General features: G+C 45.3%; 1 protein-coding gene across 3 annotated transcripts in view; it reads left to right on the top strand.

Annotated features, from left to right (window-relative positions):
• Positions 1 to 4,837: 4,837 nt before the first annotated feature.
• DDAH2 (DDAH family member 2, ADMA-independent) overlaps positions 4,838 to 13,008 on the top strand; it is a 28,607-nt gene continuing 20,436 nt past the window's right edge. The window contains exon 1 of one of the 3 annotated variants that reach the window (XM_061619284.1): positions 4,838 to 5,025. The gene's annotated coding sequence lies outside the window, so the exon portion shown is untranslated. Of the gene's footprint in view, positions 5,026 to 5,601; positions 5,684 to 13,008 lie in introns of those variants that run through there. The other 2 variants (XM_061619283.1, XM_061619282.1) reach the window with 2 other exon arrangements.

A 13,008-nucleotide genomic window follows, 5' to 3' on the forward strand; every position in this document is an offset into this window, starting at 1 on the left:
AACATTTTCAGTACGGAAAGCGCTAGTGTATAAACTATGATGAATATGTGTTAAGTTCACGACATTCACCTCCCCACCCCCACATAGATTGCATTTTAGTCTCTGGCCCACATTTAGGCCAAACAACAACAGCATGACATTCCCACTGGGAGAACATTCATCCGACACATTCACTGCAAAAGAATCTGGAGACTCCAGTTTTCACAATGTGGTTTTATTTCAGACTTTCAAGTCTGCTTATAATGCCTTATGCAGGATTTTTAAAAAAGGAGGAGAAAGAGGAGCTGATATTAGCCCATGCTGGTGTCCCATTCTCAGGCTAGAAATAGGCGACGTTTTAGCATTTCTTTTACCGTGAGAACTGAAAATCACATCCTTCATTTTGCTGGTGAGTGATAAAGAACCTTGTTGGGAAAACATCATCTGCATGCCTACAGTGTGGGTTTGATGAGATAAGCGTGTTTAAGCCCCTGAGAGTCATATCAACCTATCTCCATTTCTCCTTTTGGCTATCTCCCTTGCTTGTGCCGCAGTTTTCAAGTTGCAGCCCATGTCCCATTCAGAACAGTGATGTGAGCACATTGTAAGGTAGTGGAGCTACCTGACACAGTTGCCCTCAGCAGGTGGAATATTTGGGACTTGGGCCTGGAGCTGCACAGGCAGAAGAACCCTATCAAGCAGAGGGTGAAAGGGGCGCTTTAATGTGGAGACAGAGGGTCTTGGGTGTTAAGGATGCCCCTTCCCTGGCCTTTCAGATTAAAAGGCAGGGAGAAGGGAGAGCTGTTGTGGTGGCTTAACTTCTGGAATCACAACCCTAACCTCACAGCATCCGATTTCTAAGAGGCACCTCCAACCCAAAGGATATCCTTTGGAAGACAGGATGTGAGCGAGAGGGAGTGGGGAAGTCTAGCTTGGAGGGCCCATTTGGAGGCCTCTAGTCCAGGGACCCACAAAACCAGGAGCCACCCCCCCATACACACACACCTAGAACAGTCCCTCATGTAGCCATTCAGGAGCCAATGGCCCAAGAATGGCTGTGTGTGCCAGTGACCCCTCCCATCAGCCAGTTTTGCTTCTGAGCAATGCAGACGGTCCACTTGTGGTGCTACGTGTGTGTCCCCACCCACCCCCATCCCCATCCCATGTGGGTTATGTTCACTGTGCAAAACGGCTGCCTTGAGGGTTGTGCAGTTGTGGCTGCCTTACTGTGTGAATTGTGCCTTTGCAAGGTTGTGGAGGGGAATAAAAATGTATACCCAAGAGAGATTAGTGTGGTGTTGATACTGGGCAGGAAAAAGGGGAGCATGGCAATTCTGGGCCTACTCTCTCTCTGCTTCTGTGCCTTTGACTTCTTCCATGAGATGGAATAGCATAAGTTCCCACTGTCCCCTGGTCACCATAGAGATGCGGGAGGGAGCGTGTGTGCGTGTGGTGTGTGTGTGTGTGTGTGTAACCAAGTTCTACTCAGAGTAGCCCCACTGAGGTTAATAGACATACCTAACTTAGGTTCATGAATTTCAATGGGTGTACTCTGCGTAGGACTTAGTTGAGCACACTCCTATGTATGTGCGCATGTTTGATATGTTCCTGTTACCCAATATCAATACCTTGAATGAAGAGAGTCCTTTCAAAAATTCACTTCAAAAAAAAACATGCACAAGTGGAAGTACAGAGAAATTTCCACTGCTCACCTATAGTCCAGAGACCCACAAAATCCTAGGGCTAGCCCTACTGCACTGCCTCTAACATGGCTATCTGGAGGGCTGCGAGTCTTAGAAACTAATCTGTATCTGTCTACGTTCACACCATACATTTATTCCACTGTTATTCCACTTTACACAGTCATGGCTTCCCCCAAAGAATCCTGGGAAATGTAGTTTGTGAAGGGTGCTGAGAGTTGTTAGGAGACTCCTATTCCCCTCACAGAGCTACAGTTCTCAAGAGTGGTTTAACAGTCAGTCCCTCTTTGCAGAGAACTCTGGGAATTGAGCTCTATGAGGGGAAAAGGGGTCTCCTAACAACTCTCAGCACCCATCACAAACTATACTTCCCAGGATCCTTTGGGGAAACCTATGACTGTTTAAAGTGGAATAATAGTGGAATAAATGTACGGTGTGAATGCAGCCATGGTCTGTCTGTCTTTCTGTGTATACCATTGGTCTGTCATTTCAGCTTGTCACGGGGGACTGGCCTGCTGCACTGTGGAGCCCATGATTGGGGCATCAACAGGGAGGTTTTGGAGGCATCTGATGGGCACCTCCTCAGTTACCATAGCAACTGCTGGACCATCTTCATCACCATCCCAAGCAGCAGGAGCTTCAAGAGCTCCTGGGACCACATCAGCACTGAAAGGAAGCAGAGGAGCAGAGCCAGCGACCCCAAGATCAGCAGTACCTGTGCCATCTCCACAGAGAGTAGGATCAAGATCAGGAGGAGTCCCAGAAACACTGCCTGGACCAGGACCAGGAGCAAAGCCTCCACGGGAATGAGGAGCAAAACCACCAGGAGATCCAGGAAAGCCATGAGAACAGAAAGATCAGGACCAGAATGCAGCCGATGAGAATGTACAAAATCTCAACACAACCAGAGTCAAAGGTTGTGGGGTTCTTCTTGCATCCTAGATCAAGTTATGGGTTAACCTCTCCAGCTAAGCATCTGTTTATGTAACAACAGCAGAACTGCAGTCTTCTGACAGTAACGGGAAAGAATCTTGGCCAATGTCCCAGCACTTTCTCCAACAGAGGTATCAGCAGTTTGAGCAGTGATTCAACAGCCCCAGTCTAAGGGAAACCACTTCTTGTTTCTTCACCTTAGACTGAAGAGCATTTGGAGAGGGGGCACCAGTACATTTCTAGATGTCTCCTGGTAATTCTTTGTCTTTGCAGTTAGTTCTACATGTTCTGCAAGCATCAGGTTGTTGGAGCAAGGAGCTTCTGGAGAGCCTGGAGAACAAGATCCTAAGTACTTCGCTTTCTTGTGGCTCCAAATGATTGCAATAGTTTTTTAAATCACTTACCTTCACTGTCTGCTGGAGAATTACAGGAGGTTCTGGAGGAAACATCTCCAGAGGACCTGCTCATACTCTTACTCAACAGACAAAAACTATTCTCCCATTCAGCATGCTTCAGAGCTTTTGCACAAGGGGTTGCATGCATCACTCACTGCTGCTATCTGGAACCTTATTCTCATCATGAAGTAGGTGCTGTAGAGTTCCTAACTACAAATTCTGCACATCTTCCTCATCCAAATGCTGCACTAGCTGCTAATAGCATCAACATCCTCTCTCTCTTCTTCAGTAGACTTTCACAATGTGTTCCCGGTGAGCATCCAGGAAGGAACTCTGTTTTGTTGGACTGAGTCTCCCATAATAGATTCTACAATCTAGACTTTTCCCTTCCTGGTGGTTTACCACCTTCTAGAAATGCCATAGTGAATGGCCATCAAGGACTGCTAGAATAGACCTGGGGGAAGAGATAATCTTCTGGGTAGACAATTTCTCTGGAGAAAGCTCTGAGCACCAGATTACATTTCCTCAGCTTGCATCTGCAAAACAAAACAAAACCTAAGTCATTTTATTTAAGAAATATGACCAGGAGGATCTGTTATGCTCAAAGGCACTTTTATTTATTTTTTATTTATATTGTAAAATTATAAAAGTTACAAGAAAAGCTTTTGCATGAATACATACCCAAGAAAATACCACAAGAAGAAGCAGTTAGATAATAAGGAAGATGCCAGATGAATTTGCTTTGGGATGGGGGAGGGGAGAAATTGAAGAACACCAACACTTAAAAGTGGTCCTTTAAGATATCTTTATTCCAGATGGTCAGGACTTCATATGTTATGAGTGGGAGCATTAGAAAGCAGCATCTCCCATAAAAGCCATAATTCCAACATACTGAAAAACACACCCCTCTTTCCCTCGCATCCAGAATATCCAAGTAAGGCACCATTTTTATCTCCTAACAGTTCTAAATACATCATAACATCCTCATTGCAACAAAGGACAATTTTCCCCAGTCAGTTACACACAGCTTACCATTGCCATTTGCTTTCAGCACCAAGCCCCAGAATACATGTGACAATATAAAGAACACTATGTCACTCAGCATGTGCAGAGTGTGTTTTCCCATCCTATCAACAAATCTCCACAAGTTCTACATAACCAGAGAATAGATGACAGGGGTATAAATGAGAGGGCTTTCTAGTACAGACAGGGCTTCCCCTGTGCTCTGTATCATCGACATCTCTCTCTCTCCGCCCCCTTTTTTAAAAATCCTGTCAGAGGAAGAGTTCTCTGAAACTCGAAAGCTAGTTCCCTGTTTTTGTCATTGCTATTTGGTCCTGCTAACAAGGAATTGGAATACATAAATCACAGTTTTCAGTAGAAAAGCAGGATATAAAATCTTAATTAAGCACTGCTCCAGGTGAAAGAGGGTGTGTTTTCAAGGAAGGCTTTTAGAAATTAACCGCGCTACAAATATCTCTCATAAGGATAAGTACGACAAAAGTTTGCCCCGCTGCAATCCCGCTGGTTTTTAGTTCCGATCATCTCTGTTCTGAATTAACGATCATTATTTCACGCTTCATTTTTTTTTAAAGACTGTCGACTCTACCTGGGAGCACTACCGGGAGTGAAGAGGTGTGAGAGAGGGCGGGACAGTGTTTGCTTTTAAACCCCTTCCCGCGACGAGGGGCGTGGCTTGCGAGAGTCCCGCCTCCTCCCAGCCCCAGCCTGGAGACAATGCGATCCCAGACCCGCGTTGCGCTAGTAATGGCGAAGACGGCAGCGAGTCCCCCGCCCACAAGAGGCTGTTTTTGGGGGTGAGCGCCTGAGCGATCCCACCCCCTGGCTGCAGCCGACGGGCTGGGGAAAGGGCAGGATCTTGCGTGCAAAGAGCAGCTCCCGAGGCGAGGAGGCTTTTTGGAAGAGAGCGCGCAACTCCCCCCACTCTCGGTCTCCAGATTCTAGGTTGGAAGAAGTGGGGGGAGAGATTTCTAGTGGATGGAATCGCTCTGGGAGAGGTAAGGGGCGGGAGTCGAGCGAAGAGCCGGGAATTCTGGGGGCCTTTGGAAGGGAATGAAAAGGTTGGGGGGAGGGAGGTGTCGATTGAGCTCGGACACCTGGGTTCTGTAGGAAGGGATGTCTCTGGGGTGTGGCACTCCCATGCTCTTTTTTATGCGGGCTGGTATGGTCGATCATGGTGGTGGGGAGGATTATTTCCATTTCTTAGGAGATCGTGGTATCGGGGGCCTAGGACGGGGGTAGGGTGGGAAGCCGGACTCCTGGGTCCTCGGGCAGGGCGGTTTTGTGGCTTTGGGAGTGCGCAGCTTGTAAGAACTGAGCGTCTGGACTCTCTCCCTGCCTGGGTGCTTTGGATGACGAACGTGATAATCGCTTAGGGTGGGGTGGGATTGGTGTTGTTGGTTCAGTCTCCTGGGAGGGATGTGTAGTCTAGCAGAAGAAGGGGAAGCGAAGGCTCTTTTGGTTGGGAAGTCTCGTGGGGGTGTGGCTTTTTTTTGGGGGGGGGAGACTGCGAGCCAAGACTCCTGGTTTCTATTGGTCCAGGACTGAGTTTACAGGTTGCAATGAACTGGGGTTTGGAGCCAATTCCTGAAGTAACAGGTTTCTAAGTGTGTTGGTGAGGGAAAAGCTAGAACTGGATCCTTTGGAAAGACTTAGGTATGACTTATAGCTGGCTGGAGAATGGTGCTTACAGAGCAAAGGACCGTAGCTTCATCAGTTTAAGTAGCAATGTGCAGGAAGAAATCTAGAGGAACTTCGCCCGTGTCAGTGGAACCCAGGAGTCCTGGCTTTTGGCCTCTTGCCCGCAGAGTCTTTCCAGCTTCCTCCAGCTGCTGGCCTTCAGTCATCTTCTGCCCAGGAGACCTTATGGCACTTCTAAAAAAACTCTTAGCGCAGGACTGATGGTATCTTCTTGACCAGGATGCTTGGGTTCCTTTTAGGCAGGAGTGGAGCTAAGTGGGATCAGGTGGAACTTTTGCTATGATATTTTAAAGGGACAGGGGCACTATAGAGTTGCTGAAATTGCTACATTTTCCGGGAGGGGGGAGAAGGAAAGAGGTGTGGATTGGAACCCGGAGTCCTGGTACTTAGGGAGAGGGCAGTATGTTGTGAATAGTGCTTGGTTTAGTTAGTTATTTATTTTAAAAGGTTGGGTCCGATGAAGTGATAGTGCAGTCTGAACATACCTGGTTAGAGTAGTCTTTGCCAAAAACGTCTGGAGGTCACTGGGTTGGCAAAGACTGGTTCTAGAGGGTCCTAGGCTAGCTTGACAGAAAGGGCCATCGTTCAGTGGTGGAGCCCATGCTTTGCATGCGGAAGGTGCCTGTTGGAAAGGGCCACAGCTCAGTGGTAGAGTATCTGCCTTGCATGCAGAAGGTCCCAGCTTCAACCTCTGCCCCCCGCCGTAGAGCTGCAAAAGACCCTTGCCTGACACCCTGGAGAGCCACTCCCAGTCAGAATGGACAACACTAAGCTAGCTGCCGGTGGCACAGCTCTCTGTGCCCCTTCTTGTATCTTTCTCTTTGGCCTTCGCCTTAACGGCGCGTTCCGTCATAGTGGCCGCCGGAGCAGGGAGCAACAATGCCAAACACTTTTGACTGTAGTGGGTGTCGTGTGCTTTATTATCTCCTTGTTATTTATTGAAACATTTGCGCTGTAGGAATGTATTGATTTCAGTCTTTACACATTTTGGATCAGGTCAGATTGATTTTCTAAATAATGTATGGATATCACGCTTATAATTTTTTTTGGTATTCAGCTACTTAACGTCTGCTGAAATTCTACGCATACTTCCCTGGGAGCATCGGTGTCGACAGGCGTGGGTGGGAAGGGGTAGATGACCCCTTTGATGAACTATAATCCTCAGATTCCAAGCTTTTATTAAAAAATAGTAAGTTTCAAGTGTTCATAGAACTTGAGATATGAGACAAAATGTACAGATGCTGTTCTTCACTTTTTGGATGAGAAATTAGCCTGCTCTCCACTTTTCAGTGTTTTACTCTCTGCGCCCCGCCCCAGAAAAATTCCTGTGGCACCCATGCCTGCAAGAAAGGCTCAATGACCTTGGCTTCCTTCTGAGAAGTAAGAAGTTGGCTTCCTTCTGAGTAATGTATACGATTGCACTGTTAATTGGTATAATAGCTATGTAATTGAAAGGTTATTGTACCATTTCTATTGGTAGATGTATTTTTTTAATTGTTTGGACTGTTTTCATAGGGTTGTATGTGCTGTTAATAGATGCTTTCAGGCTCCCCTTGGAAGGGGAAGCAGAGTGGACATATGAAAAATGGAAATGTCTGTTCCACAATGTCAGGATGGTGAACCTGTGGCTAATGTTGCTGGACTACAGTTCCCATCATCCCTGACCCTTGACAAGCTGGCTGGGACTAATGGGAACTGGGGGGTGAGGTTCCTCACCCTGGGGTTAGGGTGTCAAGATTAAGACCAGGTTGACACAGGTGTAAATCCTCACTTGGCCAGGAAGCTTTCTCAGTGGCCTTGGGGCAGTCACTATCTCTCTCTCTCTCAGCTCTAACCTACCTCACGGGGTTGTTGTGAAGTTAAAGTGAGCGATGGGAGGAACCATGTATGTTGCTCTGAGAAGGGCAGGATAAAAATGTAATAAATAAATAATTTGGTTTGGGCATGGCTGAGTCCTTGGAATGGGCTTCTAGAGTTGGGTCTCGGCTCAGATGAAGCTGTGTCAGGTGGATGAGGCAGAAAGCATTCTTAGCTAGACATGCCTTTAAGCCTGTCAGCTTGAAATGTTTTCTCGAGGTTTCCCAAGCCTCTAGTATTTTAAACAATTTCTTGGCAATGGGTGAAACGCTTCTTCTCGAGGCCAGCTGGGCAGTTGACTGTACTCTGGAGTTCAAGATGCAGAGTAGGAGTGCAATAAACCTAACGTTTATTACTTCTGATCTCACATGACCAATTCTCTTCCGTTCTCTGGACCAAACCAAACCAATAAAAAGGATCCACATGATCAGGTTGCCTTTTCTGTTGGGAGAGGAAGGAATTGGGGTGTGGATATGTCATGGCCAGCTCACTCCGCCCTTCCTGGCCTCAGACAGCAGGAAATAAAATAATGAATTAGCAGGTCAAGAGGAGAAATGGGGGGGGCATAAACTGCTCCTGAGATGTTTGTTTTAAGGAAGTGGCAAATACCTATTTCTTTTCTTGACAAGGCTCATATTCTGGAGGCCCTTTCCTCATTTTTGTGTTGTGTTGCTTTTTTCTTGTTTGATTGCTTCTGTGTTTTATGATTCCAGTTGGGGTAAATGTGTGTTGATTTGTACGTTCAGGGAGGCTGGCTTTGAGTTACTTTGCCATTGATTAGCAAAACTGCTTCTGGACAAAAATTCTGGGGGAGTTCACACTCTGTGATGGAGAATCAGGAGCAAATAATTCCAGCTGGTATATTGCAGGAATCTTTGTGGCATAAAGTTTTAGATGGGTGACTTGCGCTTAACACAGGTTAGGCTTTCATCCATAGGGCTTCATCCACACTATATATTTAAAACAGCATCATACAACTTCAAACAGCCATGGCTTTCCCCAAAGAAACCTGGGAACTGTAGTTTGTGAAGGGTCCTGATAGGTGTTAGGAGACTCCTATTCCCCTCACAGGGCTACAATTCCCAGAGTTTTTTGGGAAGAAGGCTTGATTGTTAAACCACTCTGGGAATTGTAGCCTTGCGAGGGGAATAGGGATGGGGTTCGCTGTCTATTTCCAATCCGCTTGTAGTCCGTCATTCCATCCTGATCCGCCTTTTGTTTTGTTCCTGCTTGCTTTGGTGCTTGCCAATTCGACCAGCTGGGATTTTTTGGTTGAGAATTTTTTTTTGTAATTTCTAACGTAAATGATTGTGGTGTTCCACATGGTTTATTTTTTTCCCTATTTATCACACGAGCCAGTGTGGTGTAGTGGTAAAGGTGTTGGACTACGACCTGGGAGACCAAGGTTCAAATCCCCACACAGCCATGAAGCTCACTGGATGACCTTGGGCCAGTCACTGCCTCTGAGCCTCAGAGGAAGGCAATGGTAAACCTGCTCTGAATACCGCTTACCATGAAAACCCTATTCATAGGGTCACCATAAGTCGTAATCAACTTGAAGACAGTCCATTTCTATTTACACACTTATGAATGCATCAGTTTAGATGAAATTATGAAGATTACATAAAATCAGGAAAAAATTCAAAAAAATAATCTGTGCTGATTACAGCCGTGGCCTGCTGCAAAAAAATCCATGCCGATTACAGCTGCAACCTGCCATAAGAAATCTGTGCCGGTCTAAAAAGATAGCGGACTGTCAAATTCAGTTGGAATGCGGTACTAAGTCCAATTTAGCTGCTATCCTTTCCCATCCCTAGAGGGGAATAGGGGTCTCCTAACAACTCTCAGCTCTTGGGGGGGGGGACCATGGCTGTTCAAGTGGGGTAATAGTGCTTTAAATGTATGGTGCAAATAGGACCTGCATCACACAGCCTCTCAAGGGTATTGTAGTCTTTTTCAAGAGCAGCAACCTGAAACCTGCTTAATTTTTGATCGACATGTCTCCACCTTGCTGCTTTGCTCTCTAGAGTGACCAAAACATCAAGAATGGTAAGACGGTTGGAACAGTTTCACGGAACAGCGAATTTTGGCAGATGCAGTTTGTCATGCTGGTGGGAGAGAAAAATGACTTCTGTCAAAATTCTCATTTCTACATGAAAAGTCTGACTTCTTAGGTTTCTCTTAAAAACAACAAAAGCCTAAACCCAGGGGTAATGGGCATAACCTTGATTCCACTGCTGTAATCCGGAGTAGATTGGGGAGGGTGCAACACACTTTTCCCAAAAGTCCTACTCAGTTATTCTTTATTGATCGCCTTCCACACATGTTTCAAGGCGATGTGCAAAATGCAATGACGGTTAAAATGACAAAGAAAAAAACTGCAGAGAATTTGATGTACAGATAATTTTATATAAATTTATATCTTTATGCTCCGCTGGGCTGGGGATGTGCAGGCTTGGGGACTGAATGCAGCCTTCTCTGTCTGTAATAGACCACATATTCCACAAATGCATTGTGCTCAGAGCTGTTTATGGAAGACCATTTAGGTACAATAGCATTGTAGGCATCACAATTAAAAATAATACACCTTGATACATGGTTGACATTTCAACAATTACAATTTGTGTAAAACGTATTAGGTTTCTTACCCATTTAAACTTCTATCAATAGGTCACTTAACAACAGATGCTCTGGTTGAAGACCAGTGGTGTAATATGTGCTCTTTGAGCAGGTTTGGGAGATGAACAGCTCTGACCAAGGGTGAATTCAGACATCTTAATCTGTACATCAGGCTTTCCAGCCTGGTGCCCTATAGGGCCACATTCACACCATACATTTATTCTGCTATTACTCCACTTAAAACAGTCATGGCTTCCCCCAAAAGAATCCTGGGAGTGTAGTTTGTTAAAGGCGCTGAGAGTTGTTAGGAGAACCCTATACCCCTCAGAGAGCTACAATTCTCAGAATTCCTTTGGAAGAGTGATTGATAAACCACACTGAGAACTCTGTGAGGGGAATGGGGATCTCCTGACAACTCTCAGCACCCTTAACAAACTACAGTTCCCAGGATTCTTCTGGAGGAAACCATGACTGTTTTAAGTGCTATAATACTGTTGTAACGTATAGTGCAGATGGGGCCTGAGTTAGAATTTGAACCCTGGTCTCTCAGAGTCTGTCACTCTGACTACCACACTAGTGATAGGTCTGTTATATATCTGTGCATAATTGCATGGTTAACACAGTTGTTGGAATCTACCCTCTAGATCAGCCTTTCCCAACCAGTGTGCCTCCAGATGTTGTTGGACCACAATTCCCGTCTTTCCTGACCATTGGCAGTGCTGGCTGAGGCTGATGGGAGTTGTGGTCCAACAACATCTGGAGGCACACTGATTGGGAAAGGCTGCTCTAGATCTTCTGTATAATCAAGACTGGTGGAGTGTCTCATACTGTTTTTGAACAATCCAAAATGAAAGCAACTTCTTTAGAACTTTAGATCTAAAAAAGAAAGAAAGAATGATATTTGGAAAGATATGTTGTGGTGTCACTATATTTGTGTTGAAAATACAAGGCTGAAGTTGCTTCTTCTGAACTTCTGTGTAGAATAAAGAACCGGGAACCAGGAACTAACTTTGGCATCATGTGAAAAAGACAGTTCTGGGGAGAGACAATGGTCTTCCATTGCCTAACACCACTGCAGTGACCAATGGTTGAGAAACGGTGTGGTGTAGTGGTTACGGTGCTGGGATAAGAACGAGAAGATCTAAGTTCAGATCAACAGTCAGCTGTGAAGCTGTGGGTGAGCTTGGGCCAGTTACTATTTCTCAGTTGAACCTACCTCACAAGGTGGTTGTGAGGATAAAGGGGCAGATGGAGAATCATGAACTTGAGCTCCTTGGTGAAAAGGCAGAGCATAAATGTATTTAATACACATATGCAGAGCTTGGAAAAGTAACTTTTCCAAGCTCTGCACATATGATATATAAACTTCAGGTGATGTTCCTCTAGTCTAGAGGTAGCCAATATGGTGCCCTTCAGATATTTTGGGACTATAACTCCCAGCCATGCTGATGGGAGTGAGGATGATGGAAGTTGTAAGTCCAAAACATCTGGAGGGTACCACATGGGCTACCTTCTTCTAATCTCACAGAGTGTATGATGGAATCCTGGACGTATGAAGCTGCCTCAAACCAAGTCAGGCCCCTGCGCCATCTAGCCTAGCACTAGGTAATATTCAGTGCTCATCCTATTCGGAGCAAACCCATTCACTTTGATAGACTTGACCAACTTGTGTTCATTAATTTCAATGGGTCTGCTCTAGGGGTGGGTTCTGAGGCCAGTGCTGGTGCGAAAGCATTCCGTTGACCTAACTAGCCGGTATCGATTTGGGTCCCTTCTTTGTCCACCAGCTGCTGCTTTTACAGATCCATTTCTTTTCCCTCGCAAAAAAAAAGATATTAAAATTGATATTTTGAAAAGAAGTAACAATATATCAATAACATTATTGATCTTTATATCAATATTTTAGAGGTGTATTTTTTAAAAAATCTACTTTTGAAAATAGCCACGGAAAATCGCTACATAAAAATCTGATCCACAGCGATAGAGAATAAGCAAATTAATGGAAAATGCAGTACCAAATCTGAATTGGATGGAATTCTAGCGCATCCCTAGTCTACTCTGAGTAGGACTTAGTTGAATACAACCCATTGTCTACAGTGGTTGGTGGCAACTCTCCCAGATGGTTCCTTGACATCCTGGAGATGGGACATAAGCTTTGCCCCGAGTTGCAGCCCAGTGTGCTCCCCAGCTTTCATAGAGCCCTGTTGAAACAAATAATCCAGTGCAAACAAACAGAGGATCGTAGAGGTCATCTAATCCAACCCCTTGCTCAAGGCAGGCTCTGCAAGTGCAGGATGCAGCAATAGCATCCCTGTTAGGTGGCTTGTCCAGCCTTTCCTTAAACACCTCCAGTGAAAGAGAGCACATCTCTTCCTGAGGCAGTCTGTTACACTGTTGAACAGTTCTTTTACCATTAGGACGTTTTTTCTAATGATTGACTGAAATCTGCTTCCCTGCAATTTCTAGCCGTTGGTTCTAGTTTTGTTTATTTATATTTATAAAAGTAGATAATACCTTCTCATAAAATATCAGGGTGGTGTACAGTAATACAATATTTGGGAGGGCCTGTAACTCAGGGCATCTGCCTTGCATGCAGAAGGTTCCAGAGTCAGTCCTAACCATCTTCAGGAAAAGACTCCCTGCTTGAAACGCTAGAGAGCCACTGCCAGTCAGTGTAGACAGTACTGAGTTTAGATGGACCAGTGATCTGGCTCAGTACTAAGCAGCTTCCTATGTTTCTAAAAACAATACGATTAAAAGTACTACAGAACATTAACATGTCTGGCTACTCAGGAAAACATTTA

Source organism: Rhineura floridana, chromosome 3 (genome assembly GCF_030035675.1).
Source record: "Rhineura floridana isolate rRhiFlo1 chromosome 3, rRhiFlo1.hap2, whole genome shotgun sequence".
Lineage (NCBI taxonomy): Eukaryota > Metazoa > Chordata > Lepidosauria > Squamata > Rhineuridae > Rhineura > Rhineura floridana.